The 14,120-nt window shown below is 47.9% G+C and overlaps 1 pseudogene; it reads left to right on the top strand.

Annotated features, from left to right (window-relative positions):
* The first annotated feature begins 1,006 nt into the window (after positions 1 to 1,006).
* On the top strand, positions 1,007 to 6,053 carry LOC146188475 (uncharacterized; annotated as a pseudogene).
* Positions 6,054 to 14,120: the final 8,067 nt, after the last annotated feature.

The raw sequence follows: 14,120 nt of genomic DNA, 5'->3' as shown, positions 1-14,120 counted from the left end.
TCTTACTTGGCTGGATTATGGCTTGGGAACAAACATCCGGATATGCCTCTCTTTATGGGAGAATTTGTCAAGGCTGTACAGAGTGTTGGCAAGGTTGTGTGGCAGCATGGTGCTATGGCTGTGGTGTCGAACCTGTACATTGCGTGTGCATGTGTGGATGCTCCAGCCCGGGCATCTGTGGGAAACCACACACAATTTAATAGCCGGTTTGGTTGTCCCTGGAGCCTAGCATGTGGGAGACTGGACAAAGGTAAGGATTTCACTTCACCAATATTAATAGCATTCAAACCATTCTGTTGTGTTAGGGCAGTGATTGCATAACAAAACTACATTTCATATTCCGGAACTACCAAATGCCACTGCTTACCAATAGAATATGATTTCTTTATCACTGCTAGCAGTGCAGAACTCAAGACTGGTGTGTCCTTAACTTGTTCAAAGAGTTGCTAGCTCTGCAGATACTGTCTTTAGCTGATGTCACCTTTAGGCACCGACAGGCAGGCTACTAAATGGCATTTCTTTATGCCATAACAATATTATCTCATTTTGAGATACTATAGTTAACATTCATGATGGCCCTCCAAAATATTGGACCATGCCACGAGCACTATTTTAGCTAAGAGTAGCAGGTTCATTGCTGAGTTTACCAAAGAAAGCTTTTCACTACAGTAGAGACTGTGTATTTTTTAGCGAAATTTTTTTCGGAAGCTTTCTTGAAAACAAACTTGTCATGCTTTGTTGTGGCCTGTTGACAGATGTTCTTTTTATTTTCTAATTTTGTTTTTGTACAATTGTGACCTTACACTGAAGTCACTATTTTTGCATTTCAGGACGACGTCTGTATACCACAACTGAGCCACCTGCAAGAGAGAGGACGGGAGATAGTGTCCGCAATGACATGAAACTTGCCATGGACCTACAGAGACCAGTCAATGGTCTAAAATGACCATCACCTTTCTGGCCTCTGAAGTACCTCAACCTTGTATCTTGTTACACGGTCTAGTACATGCATTGTGTGCTGTTGGTCGTTACCAGGCAGTTCACCGACTACTGGTTCGACTCATCGAGCTGCCGTGAGAAGTTCTACATAGGTGAGCATTTGTTCATGATCTCAATTAGATTTTGTTTTTCAGATGACGTAACATTCTGTAGTCAACTGTGTTGCTTCCTCCAAAAGTGTACCTAATGTAACAATTTTACACTACTCAGTACATATAGCCGGGCTTCTTAGTGTGTAATGAAGAAAAGTGCGAGAGCAAAAGGTACGAACACTGACAAAGTGAGGGGATTGAACGAGCACTATATACTGATGTAGTTATAATCAATTACATATCAATGACACGTCAGTGGTGCTAAGTGGGAGTGAATTCTTCTCAGTTAAATTTTGCTTACAAACACTTCATCCTAGGTTATCCCCTACCTCTTCCATGTCCGTACTTGGTGCTACTGTATCTTTCGTAAACTTACATATGTGTACTAACTGTGCAGGGCGACCAAGTACTGTGAATGCACTGAACAAGCGGCTCACTGCTATAAGACCACCACACCATGTCACACGTCTGCCTCGCTCAATCCAAGAGAGGCACTTTTGGAAAGTGCACGAGTGGCGAAAGTGGCTTCTTTTCTACTCTGTGCCATGTTGCCTGCACACCCTCCCTGCTCAGTACCTGAGGCACTTTGGCCTTCTCTGTGAGGTAATTTTCATCCTTCTGCAGGAGCAACTTTCATCTGTTGTCATCAGTTATGCAGGTGAGTTCAAGCATTTTGTGTCTGGAGCATGGTAATTTCATTCTGTATGGTGATGACAAGGCTATGTGTGCAGATCAGATTAAAGTAGCATATGTGCCAAGTATTGGTGTCAAGATTCCTTTTTATTGATGCATTTAAAGCATTACATAGGTCACTAAATGGTTGGCTAGCTTAAAATAAATAATCACATTTCTTCTCTCATGTTTATTATGTTTCAACATCCGAAAGCTTTTCTGGCTGTCACTTCAAAGGTCAGTATAGTTCATGTGAGGCTTGGAAAAACTGCAGTACATATATTCGATGCTGCTTCATTCATTGTAATTGTGGCTCTGGCTTTAATATTGCTGTGAACTAAGATGACAAAGCAGTAATTACATAACAATCTTTTCATGCCTCACAACCATCACTTGGTTGTTGAAACAAACAGTATAAAAGAAGTTCAGTTATGAAAATAAATAGCGGTCATTGATATATACCAAGAGGTGATCCATATATACTAGTGCCTCATGCATCATTGCAAAAAAGAAAAAAAAAATATTTTTTAATAGCATGCCTGGCAATTGTACTTTGTGTTTTCGAAGAAATATTTTAACAGTGCAAAGCACAGGGTGCTAACCATCACCTTCCCTTTAATCACTTAAAGGGAAGGTAATGGTTAACACCCTGTGCCTTTCACTGTTAAAATTATTTCTTCGCATGTACTGGTAACATCAAGGGGTCGCTCAGGATTCCTACACTGTCGTTCACCAGACTGTCTGAGGCATAAGTCTTTCGGATGGCCATGGGGGTTTGCCCAAGGCTGAGTAGAATCTTGCGTCTTAGGTTGGCTTTGCCATCTCCAATAGGATGGCCACATGGGTCACCCTGTCCCTGTCCACCGTTAACGCCAACACTCAGTCCACTAATGGGTGGCGAAGAGCTAAAGCACACGACCTCCCCCCATTAGCTTTCGGTCCTTCCTCACTTTCACACTGCACTTTTGCAGTGTACCCCATCTAAAAAGAACAAGATATGATCATTGTGATTAATGCGAGAGTGAAGTATTAGCTTTGCAGCACGCAGAACGCAAGCGCAGTTATTAACAATCAGAGGAGGAGGTAATAAATAATTGACTAGTCCGAGACTCTGGCATGTAAAGCCATTTATCTTCTTCTAAATTGGAGAAGAAGCAGTGGAACAATTTGAGAGATGTAGGACGATAGTGATGGTGGTAGTTGGAAGCGATCTTCCTTCTTTTCTCATCTAATTGTTCCAGTTGCAATTTTTCGATGCTGCCACCGCCACAAGAACGAGGGATTGACAAGAAACCAATAAAAACTCTTCTCCAATTCCTAAGCATGTAACTTTCCTGCAATTTTTTTGAACATCATTAACATTGAACATTTGATTAATTGTAGCCAAAAAAAAAACCTTTGGCCGTATTGCCCAAAGCTAGCCGGGGAACAAAAAGGACATGCCAGCTGCCTCTATATTTTGTAGAGCAAGTACCTCCCCTGCAGGATTTCACCATCCCATTCTTTGTACCCAACTTCAAACTTGAAGCCTTGGGAGCGCAATTGCATATTGCCAGAGTACAGGGGGTACTTCAAGAAGGTGGATACCATAAAAAGCTTTGTGTATTTTTTACTTGGTCACCTTTTTTTTTTAAATGGGTTGTGCGCTTGTTTTTTTATTTTGTGTTCTTACAGAAATAAACATAGCAATATATCCACTTAGTATGTTGAGGCTTACCATCGAGAAACCTGAGCAGTACAAGTGAGCTATGATGCTTTCACAATATGCACGTGTCCAGTGGGATATGTGAAAGGAAGACCAAATTGGGCCAGTTTTGAGTGCTCTACATTTTGGCTGAATGGTCATTACCTTTGCGATCATAAGTTCATTTTTGTTAGGTATAAATTAGCATTCTTACTTTTTTTTATTTCAGATCGCCTCCTGTAACGGTTTGTAAGCCGGGCTGCATCATTGTATGGGGAGCGCTGCATGAGCTTCAATATGCACCAGCTCTTGCACTTATCCCAAGCAGCCCGGAACTTCGGACCCCTGTGGGCCCATTCTGCATTGTGCTTTGAGAGTGAGAATGGCCACATAGTTAAGTTAGTTACGGCAGCAAATGGTGTGCCCAACCAAATCTTGGAGCGCATAATAATGTCCCAGGAACCACACCTCCCTATTGCAAAAACCAGTGCCACTGGATGCCAGCGCCCCAGCGCCATACCTGATTATGGTCCCAGTATGAAGCTGGAAACTAGGAGCACTGGGACGCGGCATACTGGGACGCTCCGCACTGGCGGCACTGTTCGCCCGGAGAAAAAAAAAGGCGTGGGATAAAAATTAAAAAGTAAAAAGTAACGAAACAAGTTAGGTACATAAAAAAACTAAAAAGAAAAAAAATCACCGCACCAAGCTTGCCTCGAACTGACTCCGTAAGCACATATCAATCACAAGCTCAGCACGGTAATCACTCCGCCATGCCGAGAATTTGATTTTCATGAAACATTTCCGCATTTTATGTCATGACCCGCATTTATAAGGTTGGGACTTCATGCTTCGCAGTCTACAGGCCTTTGCTACCGCTCTAACAATTTCAAGTTCTTGATCATTTTAGCTTGCTGTCTGCTCTCACGATTTACAACTAATGTTCTGGGTGCCTATGCGCGCTATTTAGTGCACTGGAATCATTTTAACATGTGGAGTTTGGCATCGCTGGCAAATTTACCAACGCCGGCTCTTGGGTGGTGCTCTGCTACCGTGAGCGTAATTTTCGCTGAACACGGAGCTTTAGTAGAAGCCTTCAAGGAAAAAAGTGTGACCAAGCTTCAATACCGGCAAGCGCATCAGCGATGACCCTAATTGCATGTAACTAAACCTTATTTGTATGTAAACATTGCGGGAAGCGTTGCGATGACCGAGGGCTCGGCTGCTTGATACGCAGAGTAAGAAGGAGCGCAAAAGCTAGAGAAACACGCCAAATATTATGTATTACAAGCGCTGTATGTTGTTGCTTTTTCTCTCACGGGCCCATCGCTCGGTAAACTACTCTCGTCCTGGTTTTAGTTTTTCTTTCTGCTGTTTATACTGGGCCGTGGTGCAGGCTACGCTCACCTGCGATTGAGCCCGCATTGAACATTTTGGCAGTAATCATTGTGTTAGAGTGCCCTTAAGTTCAGCTGTGAAGTTGGTTATGCATGGTAGCCCACATTATTCAATTCCAGCTTTAATTGTGCGTTAATCGCCAGTGTGTCATGAGATCGAGGCGCGGCGATCGTTGTCTCTTTCGAAACGCTCGAAACGACCTATCGAAACATGGAAACTCTAGAAAAAAGATACTTCCTTTGTTTTCTTACAAATGCGCAACGATTTCGCAGCAAAAAGCGCTTGCTTGAACCATATTTTTCATATGCCCCCCGATGGTCGATTGAAAGTATGCTGTTGCCCTGTTGGCCCCTGAGGGATGCTACTCCGGCTGACGCCGCAGGCCGCACCGGCTATACTGGGACACTGGCACCAGTGCGGCCCAGCGCACATACAGCGCTTCTCCCAATGCATCGCGGATGCCAGCGACACACCCAGCGTCAAAAGTCTAATCCCAGCGTTGTTCTTCCATCGCACCAGTGCAGCCAGTGTCTTCCCGTTACTGCTCCAGTGAATATCGCAGAGCTCCAGCGTGCCCAGCTGATCCAGTGCAAAACCAGCGCGAAAATCTTACTGGTTTCGCACTGGAGACGCTGGTTTTTGCAATAGGGCTCCTGCTTTCTTTGGATGTTATTCCACCAAGGAGCATGCAGCTGTGCCGCAGTTTTCTTAGCTATCCCAATGTGGAAAAGGCCCATTATATGCAAGGTGCCTGCATGCTTGGTGCACCAAAAGATGTGCCAGTGCTCCTTCCAGCTCAGAGAGCTGCTCTGGAGTTGTTTTTGAGCAGCGTACCTCAAGTGCAAGAATATTTTCGCTTTGTATATCAAGGAACTGTGATGCACAGCCGGGAATATAGGAGGGGAATCAAAAGTGACAGCAGTGTTATTGAATCGTATGAGGAAGAATTTTTTGTTATAAAGAGAATTTTCGAGGTGGTCAATGTCGGATGCCCAAGCAGTGGCAAAATTGTATTGCTGTGTGGCAAAATTGTTTGTGAGGAATGCGAGTTAAATTTGCCAGGCCACATAATAAAGTGCTTTTTTTCTCTAGAATGCCCATTGGTGGCACTTGCTCTGAGTATGGTAGCTAAGCCCTGCATTCTTGTGACCTTTAGCAACGAGGAAAACTATATCTGCAGAATCCCAAACCTCATTGAACGGGACTAGGCGGGCATTGTCTGGAAGTTGAGTGCGACTTCAAGAACGGAATGCTATGTATCAATGATGCAGTGAAAGCTTTTTTAAGCAGAGTTTGCACAAATAATGCACAGAATTTCTTTAAAAAAAAACAAGGTGTTTCAAGAAAATGTTTGCGATTTACAATTTTATGTATCACATTTATCTATTTGCACGTTTTTCTCCAAAATGTCTTTTTGTACAATGCTGAGATTAAGAGTGCAGAAGGGCTTATTTTTTTTTAGACTTGGGACTAGAGTAACAAGCCTGGATAAAATTCACGTGTTCTAGATTGTTTTTTTTTCACTCAGTGAATTCACAATTCACTACGTTAAAGAGAAAAATTACATAAAATATAGCTTTCATGTTGGCTTATAAGTCAGAGGAAAACGTTCAAACGGGCAAAGAAGCTCTTTTGTAACAGTTTCATGTCTACTATATTTCGGCAAACTTTCATATAATATATCTTTCATTATGCCATTGATATAATGGCATATTTTGTTTTTACTAAATCCCACTCAGTGCCCACTGCATGGCAAATGCCACTCCCACGTCTTTCCGGTTTAGGTCCACTGCCAGCTGTAGCCATCTTACTGACGCTTAATCTCAGCTGTCCCCCTGGTTCTTTCGAAACCCATACTATGCTTGCTTTCTTTTCAAATCCTCTTAAACGGTCATCAGTTGCCTTTGCATTATGCCTGGCTAAAGCGCATTTATGCTTGATCCCACCTATAATGTCATCTCGTCTGATTTGGTTGATCGAGTTTAACGTCCCAATGCGACTCAAACATGCTATAGTAGAGGGCTGAGGGAATCTCAACCACCTCTGATTCTTTATTATGAACTGATATTGCATAGCACATGGGCACCTAGCCTTTCACTTCCACCAAAAAGCTGCTGCCATGGTCGGGATTGGACCTCGCATCCTTGGAGACCGCAGTTGAGTGCCTTAACCACTCGTCCAATGTGGCAGAGCATCATACACTTGTTTTTTTTTTCCTGACATGCGCCGCTGTACTGTGTTCCTTTTTTTTTACTTTATTTTACATAGGTCTATGCTGTCCTCACATTAACATCAGCCTTTTTCGATAGCCTGCACATTTCTTTGTGTAGTTTAATCTTGGCAAAATACAGCTGCTGTGTGCTGTCCTTTTGAAGGATACTCCAATCTTCTATTCACAATGTAGGAGTACCTGCCAAATGCATTCCACCCCATTCTTATGCTTCAGTATTGTACGCTCATGACCCAGATCTGTTGTTGGTGTCTGTCCTAAGTACATTTGTTTTTTTTTGTTGCAGTGCTTTGCTGCATATCATGAACTGTTGTCCTCTTCCCAGTGCTGTTTACCATTACTGTATATTTCATGTTGTTTTGTAGAACCATCATTCTGCTTTTCCTGTCTGCATATGTGGATGTGCTTTGGTATCATGGTATATGTGGTATGTCTCGAAGCTGCACATTGGATATGACAGAGATTGTAGCGGAGAGTTCCATATGAATTGAGAATTGATGACCTGCATTTTATTCTTCAATGCGCACTGACAGCACACAGCTACGGTACAGTCATGTTTACATTTTTCCATATCCAAGCTCCACAGCCACGAAGCAATAGGTATGGTGGCACCTGCTATTCTGTGTGATGTCAGAATTCAAACATTTGTTTCGTATATCCTGCTATTAAGGTACACTGTAATGGCTGATCACTTCGGACATAGAATCAAGCATTGGGCTCCCTAGAAGATGCTATATGTTATCTGCAATAGCTTGCTAAATGAGCTTTGCCGACTGACCGCAAAATTGAGCTAACTACACTGCATTTAATCTAGCTCTGCTGCTTTGTGATGAGCCTGTAAAATTTACTACTTGTTTTAGTGTAACAGGCTATTTATGTCACAGCACAGCACATGTCACTGACCTAGCTTTAGTAGTGTTCTTTTGAACTTAATGACTTAAACCAAGTGCTGCCACTTGTAGAGTAAAACCCATCCTGATGCCGCCCTGTTCCTAAGCTAAGTGTTGGGCCATTTTTGCTGCTTAAAACATTGCATACTGCAGAGTTGATAAGAAGGTAGACGTTGGAATCTAAGATGAAACAAGATGGCGGACATACTAGCTACCCTCACAGAATCAGTCAGACAGAGATGCTACAATGGTACTATTTGAAACCCGACGAAAGAAGAGGAGAGAAGGGGTATCAGGCTTGGTGTCTCCTTGCAGTTCCTCCTGCCTGATGGAGGCACTGTATTTATGGCTACCCTGTTGTGTCCAATGCAATGGAGTGGTCAGGATGGACTTGCCAAGGCTTACCCTGTAGCAGCTGTTAATTCCCAGCAGGGATTTCAGCATATTCTTCACGGCATTGTGAATGTATATCAGCCCATATTTTCAGTTGCCGTGCAGCAGCTCGTTAGGACTGGGGACGTGGAATCTGGCTTCAAAACATTGCAAAAAATCAACTCTATATAGGCTGCATTCTTTCGTTATTTTCTATTCAGATAGTACCCACAGCACCTGACATCATTACAGGGGGGGGGGGGGGTTACAGCTTGGAAGGAAATACGTTTTTATTAACGCAACACATTTGCACCTCTGTTGAACAGTTCCATTCTGAGATTGATTTAACAAAGAAGGATCTCACTCTGTATAAAACTTCAACAATTTTGTCATGATTGTCATGTTTATGCAGTGTTGAGTACTTTTAATTGAACATCATTGAGCCATAGTAGTGAAATAATCGATATGCTACTTAAAATATGGTGTCATTTCATGCTGTCATGTTTTAATTATATACTTCTAATATTTTGCACTGATGTGTTGCTAAATAAACTGTTCAGGGAATGTATGTATCCGGTACATAGCTTTGAAAAAACACAGTGCAGCATCAGATTGGCATATATCCTCATGATATATATCATGCTGTTATAGGGTGAAATGGTGTGATGCATGGAATTTAGTATCCCAAAGGTGCAGTTACTTATCCATGCAGTGGAGGGATCAGTTTTTATCCCCTGAAAACATTTAGTTATGAACTCAAATGTTACTAATGTTTTTGGGTACGTGTACCACTGTTTTATTTGCACGTTGTTTTTATGTTCGCATTTCATTGTTTGCATTTTCTGTCGTCATGTTCGGTTTCATTCTTACCCTGTTTTGGATCAACACTATGCTCCTTTCATGTATTTGATTGTACCGCGTCCAATGTACCGTAGTAGTAGATTATTATTTCTGTATGCTTTTTATATGTCCCCCTCATCCAATGCTCTTCGATGCCTGTGATTGCACAAATAAATTAAAATAAAAAATGAGCCATGTGAAAGACACAGGGTGAAATGTAATGCATATGAATCTGTACCAGACATATATGCAAAATATTCATATGAGCTATAATGTGATGCAATATGAGGTCATATGAGCCATATTATCATTCATATCAGTGGCTTGAGAGACATATCAGTCCATATGAGGGACATGAGGGACACGTTTCAGCTCATACGAGGTCCATATTACCTTAAACGAGGCACATATCTGCTGAAATGAGACACATAGGTGCTGATACCTGTCTTATATGAGACACATAAGGGCTGATATCTGTTTCATATTGACCTCATATCATTTCATATGAGCCTATATGAGACACATAAACTTTCATATGAAACACATATGTATCCATATGAGATTTTTCGATAGGGATCGATTTTGGCATTAGATCTTATTAGTTTATTCACAATAGTTCCATAATCTCCCCCTACTTTGGGAGACCTAGACCGCTAGGGGTGTTCCTCACAACGCATCAAATTCGCCCAAGATTCGAAAACTGCAAAGCAGTCGCAAATATTTTCATATTAAGAAAAGCACCATAATAGCTTTTTTATTAAAATCTTCCTCAAATTCCTCATTACCTAGGAAATATTGCAATCTTACATGTTCTGCATAATTTTGTTTTATATTATAAAAATTAGTATAGAACCCAACCCAGGTTTTGACGATCGTCAGTATTCAGCCCTACATTATGGCTCGATTTATTAATGCATTGCAGCTGAAACGTTTTCTCTATAATATACAGGACATGGTTCTCTGCTACTGCAAATAATTGGAGGCTATAGACTTATTTGTTTTTTCTTCATATTATAATTATTCGGGCTAAATTTAGAATTGTAAAAACCAGACAAATTTGACATGAATTTGGATAAACTAACCGCATCTTCGATATTTATCGATTCTGAAAACAATCCTAAGCATCTAATAACCATCAGGTACTACAATGTGTTCTCAGGTAAATATAAAACTCAACGCATTTTGCCATTTTACAGGAGTGCTTATGGCATCCACTTAAGGAGTAGGCTCCAAGTGTTCTTTTTGGTATTTGCTGAATTTAAATACATTAAAAGATATGCAATTTGCAAAGAATTCTCAGTGCTTATAAAGTCGTTTTCTGTTTGTTGGCTGTGTTGATTGCTTAAAGTGGAATAAATTCGCTATTCCTGGATATTTCTTGAGAACGCAAGGGACGGTTGAACTTTTTGCATAACCCGTATTTTTTTGTTGCGAGGTGGTCTGATTTCCATTTCAGTTCTTAATCTGATTTATTCAGTTTCACCTATAATAAAAAAAATAATTATACTCTATTCTCAAAGACCGTTTTTCAAAGATGCAAATAGTGATAATCTAAAGGAAAACGCTTTGCAGCATGATTTTTCTATTGTAATTTCATATTTCCTTTTAGCAGCTGCACGACTCTGCAGTCATCTAGCCCAAAAATAAGGTAAACAACAGGCAGCGAACCCACAGTCCACCTAAACTACAACGCCTACGAAACCGGCATTTTATTTGGATGGCTGGCGCGCTCAGCGTTCGCTCAATTTTTCCTGTGCTAGGAGGCTCTGTGAATAAGAATGCTTTTCATTTCATCACATTCGTTCTGCTGCCAGACACAAATGCAGAATTTCAGCTTAACTATCAAGCGATAGATAGATAGATAGATAGATAGATAGATAGATAGATAGATAGATAGATATATAGATAGATAGATAGACAGACAGACAGACAGACAGACAGACAGACAGACAGACAGGCAGGCAGGCAGGCAGCCAGGCAGCCAGGCAGCCAGGCAGCCAGGCAGCCAGGCAGCCAGGCAGCCAGGCAGCCAGGCAGGCAGGCAGGCAGGCAGGCAGGCAGGCAGGCAGGCAGGCAGGCAGGCAGGCAGGCAGGCAGGCAGGCAGGCAGGCAGGCAGGCAGGCAGGCAGGCAGGCAGGCAGGCAGGCAGGCAGGCAGGCAGGCAGGCAGGCAGGCAGGCAGGCAGGCAGGCAGGCAGGCAGGCAGGCAGGCAGGCAGGCAGGCAGGCAGGCAGGCAGGCAGGCAGGCAGGCAGGCAGGCAGGCAGGCAGGCAGGCAGGCAGGCAGGCAGGCAGGCAGGCAGGCAGGCAGGCAGGCAGGCAGGCAGGCAGGCAGGCAGGCAGGCAGGCAGGCAGGCAGGCAGGCAGGCAGGCAGGCAGGCAGGCAGGCAGGCAGGCAGGCAGGCAGGCAGGCAGGCAGGCAGGCAGGCAGGCAGGCAGGCAGGCAGGCAGGCAGGCAGGCAGGCAGGCAGGCAGGCAGGCAGGCAGGCAGGCAGGCAGGCAGGCAGGCAGGCAGGCAGGCAGGCAGGCAGGCAGGCAGGCAGGCAGGCAGGCAGGCAGGCAGGCAGGCAGGCAGGCAGGCAGGCAGGCAGGCAGGCAGGCAGGCAGGCAGGCAGGCAGGCAGGCAGGCAGGCAGGCAGGCAGGCAGGCAGGCAGGCAGGCAGGCAGGCAGGCAGGCAGGCAGGCAGGCAGGCAGGCAGGCAGGCAGGCAGGCAGGCAGGCAGGCAGGCAGGCAGGCAGGCAGGCAGGCAGGCAGGCAGGCAGGCAGGCAGGCAGGCAGGCAGGCAGGCAGGCAGGCAGGCAGGCAGGCAGGCAGGCAGGCAGGCAGGCAGGCAGGCAGGCAGGCAGGCAGGCAGGCAGGCAGGCAGGCAGGCAGGCAGGCAGGCAGGCAGGCAGGCAGGCAGGCAGGCAGGCAGGCAGGCAGGCAGGCAGGCAGGCAGGCAGGCAGGCAGGCAGGCAGGCAGGCAGGCAGGCAGGCAGGCAGGCAGGCAGGCAGGCAGGCAGGCAGGCAGGCAGGCAGGCAGGCAGGCAGGCAGGCAGGCAGGCAGGCAGGCAGGCAGGCAGGCAGGCAGGCAGGCAGGCAGGCAGGCAGGCAGGCAGGCAGGCAGGCAGGCAGGCAGGCAGGCAGGCAGGCAGGCAGGCAGGCAGGCAGGCAGGCAGGCAGGCAGGCAGGCAGGCAGGCAGGCAGGCAGGCAGGCAGGCAGGCAGGCAGGCAGGCAGGCAGGCAGGCAGGCAGGCAGGCAGGCAGGCAGGCAGGCAGGCAGGCAGGCAGGCAGGCAGGCAGGCAGGCAGGCAGGCAGGCAGGCAGGCAGGCAGGCAGGCAGGCAGGCAGGCAGGCAGGCAGGCAGGCAGGCAGGCAGGCAGGCAGGCAGGCAGGCAGGCAGGCAGGCAGGCAGGCAGGCAGGCAGGCAGGCAGGCAGGCAGGCAGGCAGGCAGGCAGGCAGGCAGGCAGGCAGGCAGGCAGGCAGGCAGGCAGGCAGGCAGGCAGGCAGGCAGGCAGGCAGGCAGGCAGGCAGGCAGGCAGGCAGGCAGGCAGGCAGGCAGGCAGGCAGGCAGGCAGGCAGGCAGGCAGGCAGGCAGGCAGGCAGGCAGGCAGGCAGGCAGGCAGGCAGGCAGGCAGGCAGGCAGGCAGGCAGGCAGGCAGGCAGGCAGGCAGGCAGGCAGGCAGGCAGGCAGGCAGGCAGGCAGGCAGGCAGGCAGGCAGGCAGGCAGGCAGGCAGGCAGGCAGGCAGGCAGGCAGGCAGGCAGGCAGGCAGGCAGGCAGGCAGGCAGGCAGGCAGGCAGGCAGGCAGGCAGGCAGGCAGGCAGGCAGGCAGGCAGGCAGGCAGGCAGGCAGGCAGGCAGGCAGGCAGGCAGGCAGGCAGGCAGGCAGGCAGGCAGGCAGGCAGGCAGGCAGGCAGGCAGGCAGGCAGGCAGGCAGGCAGGCAGGCAGGCAGGCAGGCAGGCAGGCAGGCAGGCAGGCAGGCAGGCAGGCAGGCAGGCAGGCAGGCAGGCAGGCAGGCAGGCAGGCAGGCAGGCAGGCAGGCAGGCAGGCAGGCAGGCAGGCAGGCAGGCAGGCAGGCAGGCAGGCAGGCAGGCAGGCAGGCAGGCAGGCAGGCAGGCAGGCAGGCAGGCAGGCAGGCAGGCAGGCAGGCAGGCAGGCAGGCAGGCAGGCAGGCAGGCAGGCAGGCAGGCAGGCAGGCAGGCAGGCAGGCAGGCAGGCAGGCAGGCAGGCAGGCAGGCAGGCAGGCAGGCAGGCAGGCAGGCAGGCAGGCAGGCAGGCAGGCAGGCAGGCAGGCAGGCAGGCAGGCAGGCAGGCAGGCAGGCAGGCAGGCAGGCAGGCAGGCAGGCAGGCAGGCAGGCAGGCAGGCAGGCAGGCAGGCAGGCAGGCAGGCAGGCAGGCAGGCAGGCAGGCAGGCAGGCAGGCAGGCAGGCAGGCAGGCAGGCAGGCAGGCAGGCAGGCAGGCAGGCAGGCAGGCAGGCAGGCAGGCAGGCAGGCAGGCAGGCAGGCAGGCAGGCAGGCAGGCAGGCAGGCAGGCAGGCAGGCAGGCAGGCAGGCAGGCAGGCAGGCAGGCAGGCAGGCAGGCAGGCAGGCAGGCAGGCAGGCAGGCAGGCAGGCAGGCAGGCAGGCAGGCAGGCAGGCAGGCAGGCAGGCAGGCAGGCAGGCAGGCAGGCAGGCAGGCAGGCAGGCAGGCAGGCAGGCAGGCAGGCAGGCAGGCAGGCAGGCAGGCAGGCAGGCAGGCAGGCAGGCAGGCAGGCAGGCAGACAGACAGACAGACAGACAGACAGACAGACAGACAGACAGACAGACAGACAGATAGATAGATAGATAGATAGATAATAGGCAAATTTCTCATTTTATCGTTAGATGTGGTGTTTTTAACTACCAAAAACGATACTGTGTATATGAAGTTCTTTTCAAATTGAACGAAAGTAAAAACCAAATTTAAGGTGTGTGTGGTGGGGG

Source organism: Amblyomma maculatum, chromosome 5 (assembly GCF_055883805.1).
Source record: "Amblyomma maculatum isolate TAMU_Amacu chromosome 5, ASM5588380v1, whole genome shotgun sequence".
Lineage (NCBI taxonomy): Eukaryota > Metazoa > Arthropoda > Arachnida > Ixodida > Ixodidae > Amblyomma > Amblyomma maculatum.
Note: the sequence above shows the minus strand (reverse complement) of the source record. Positions and strands in the feature narration are given on the sequence as shown.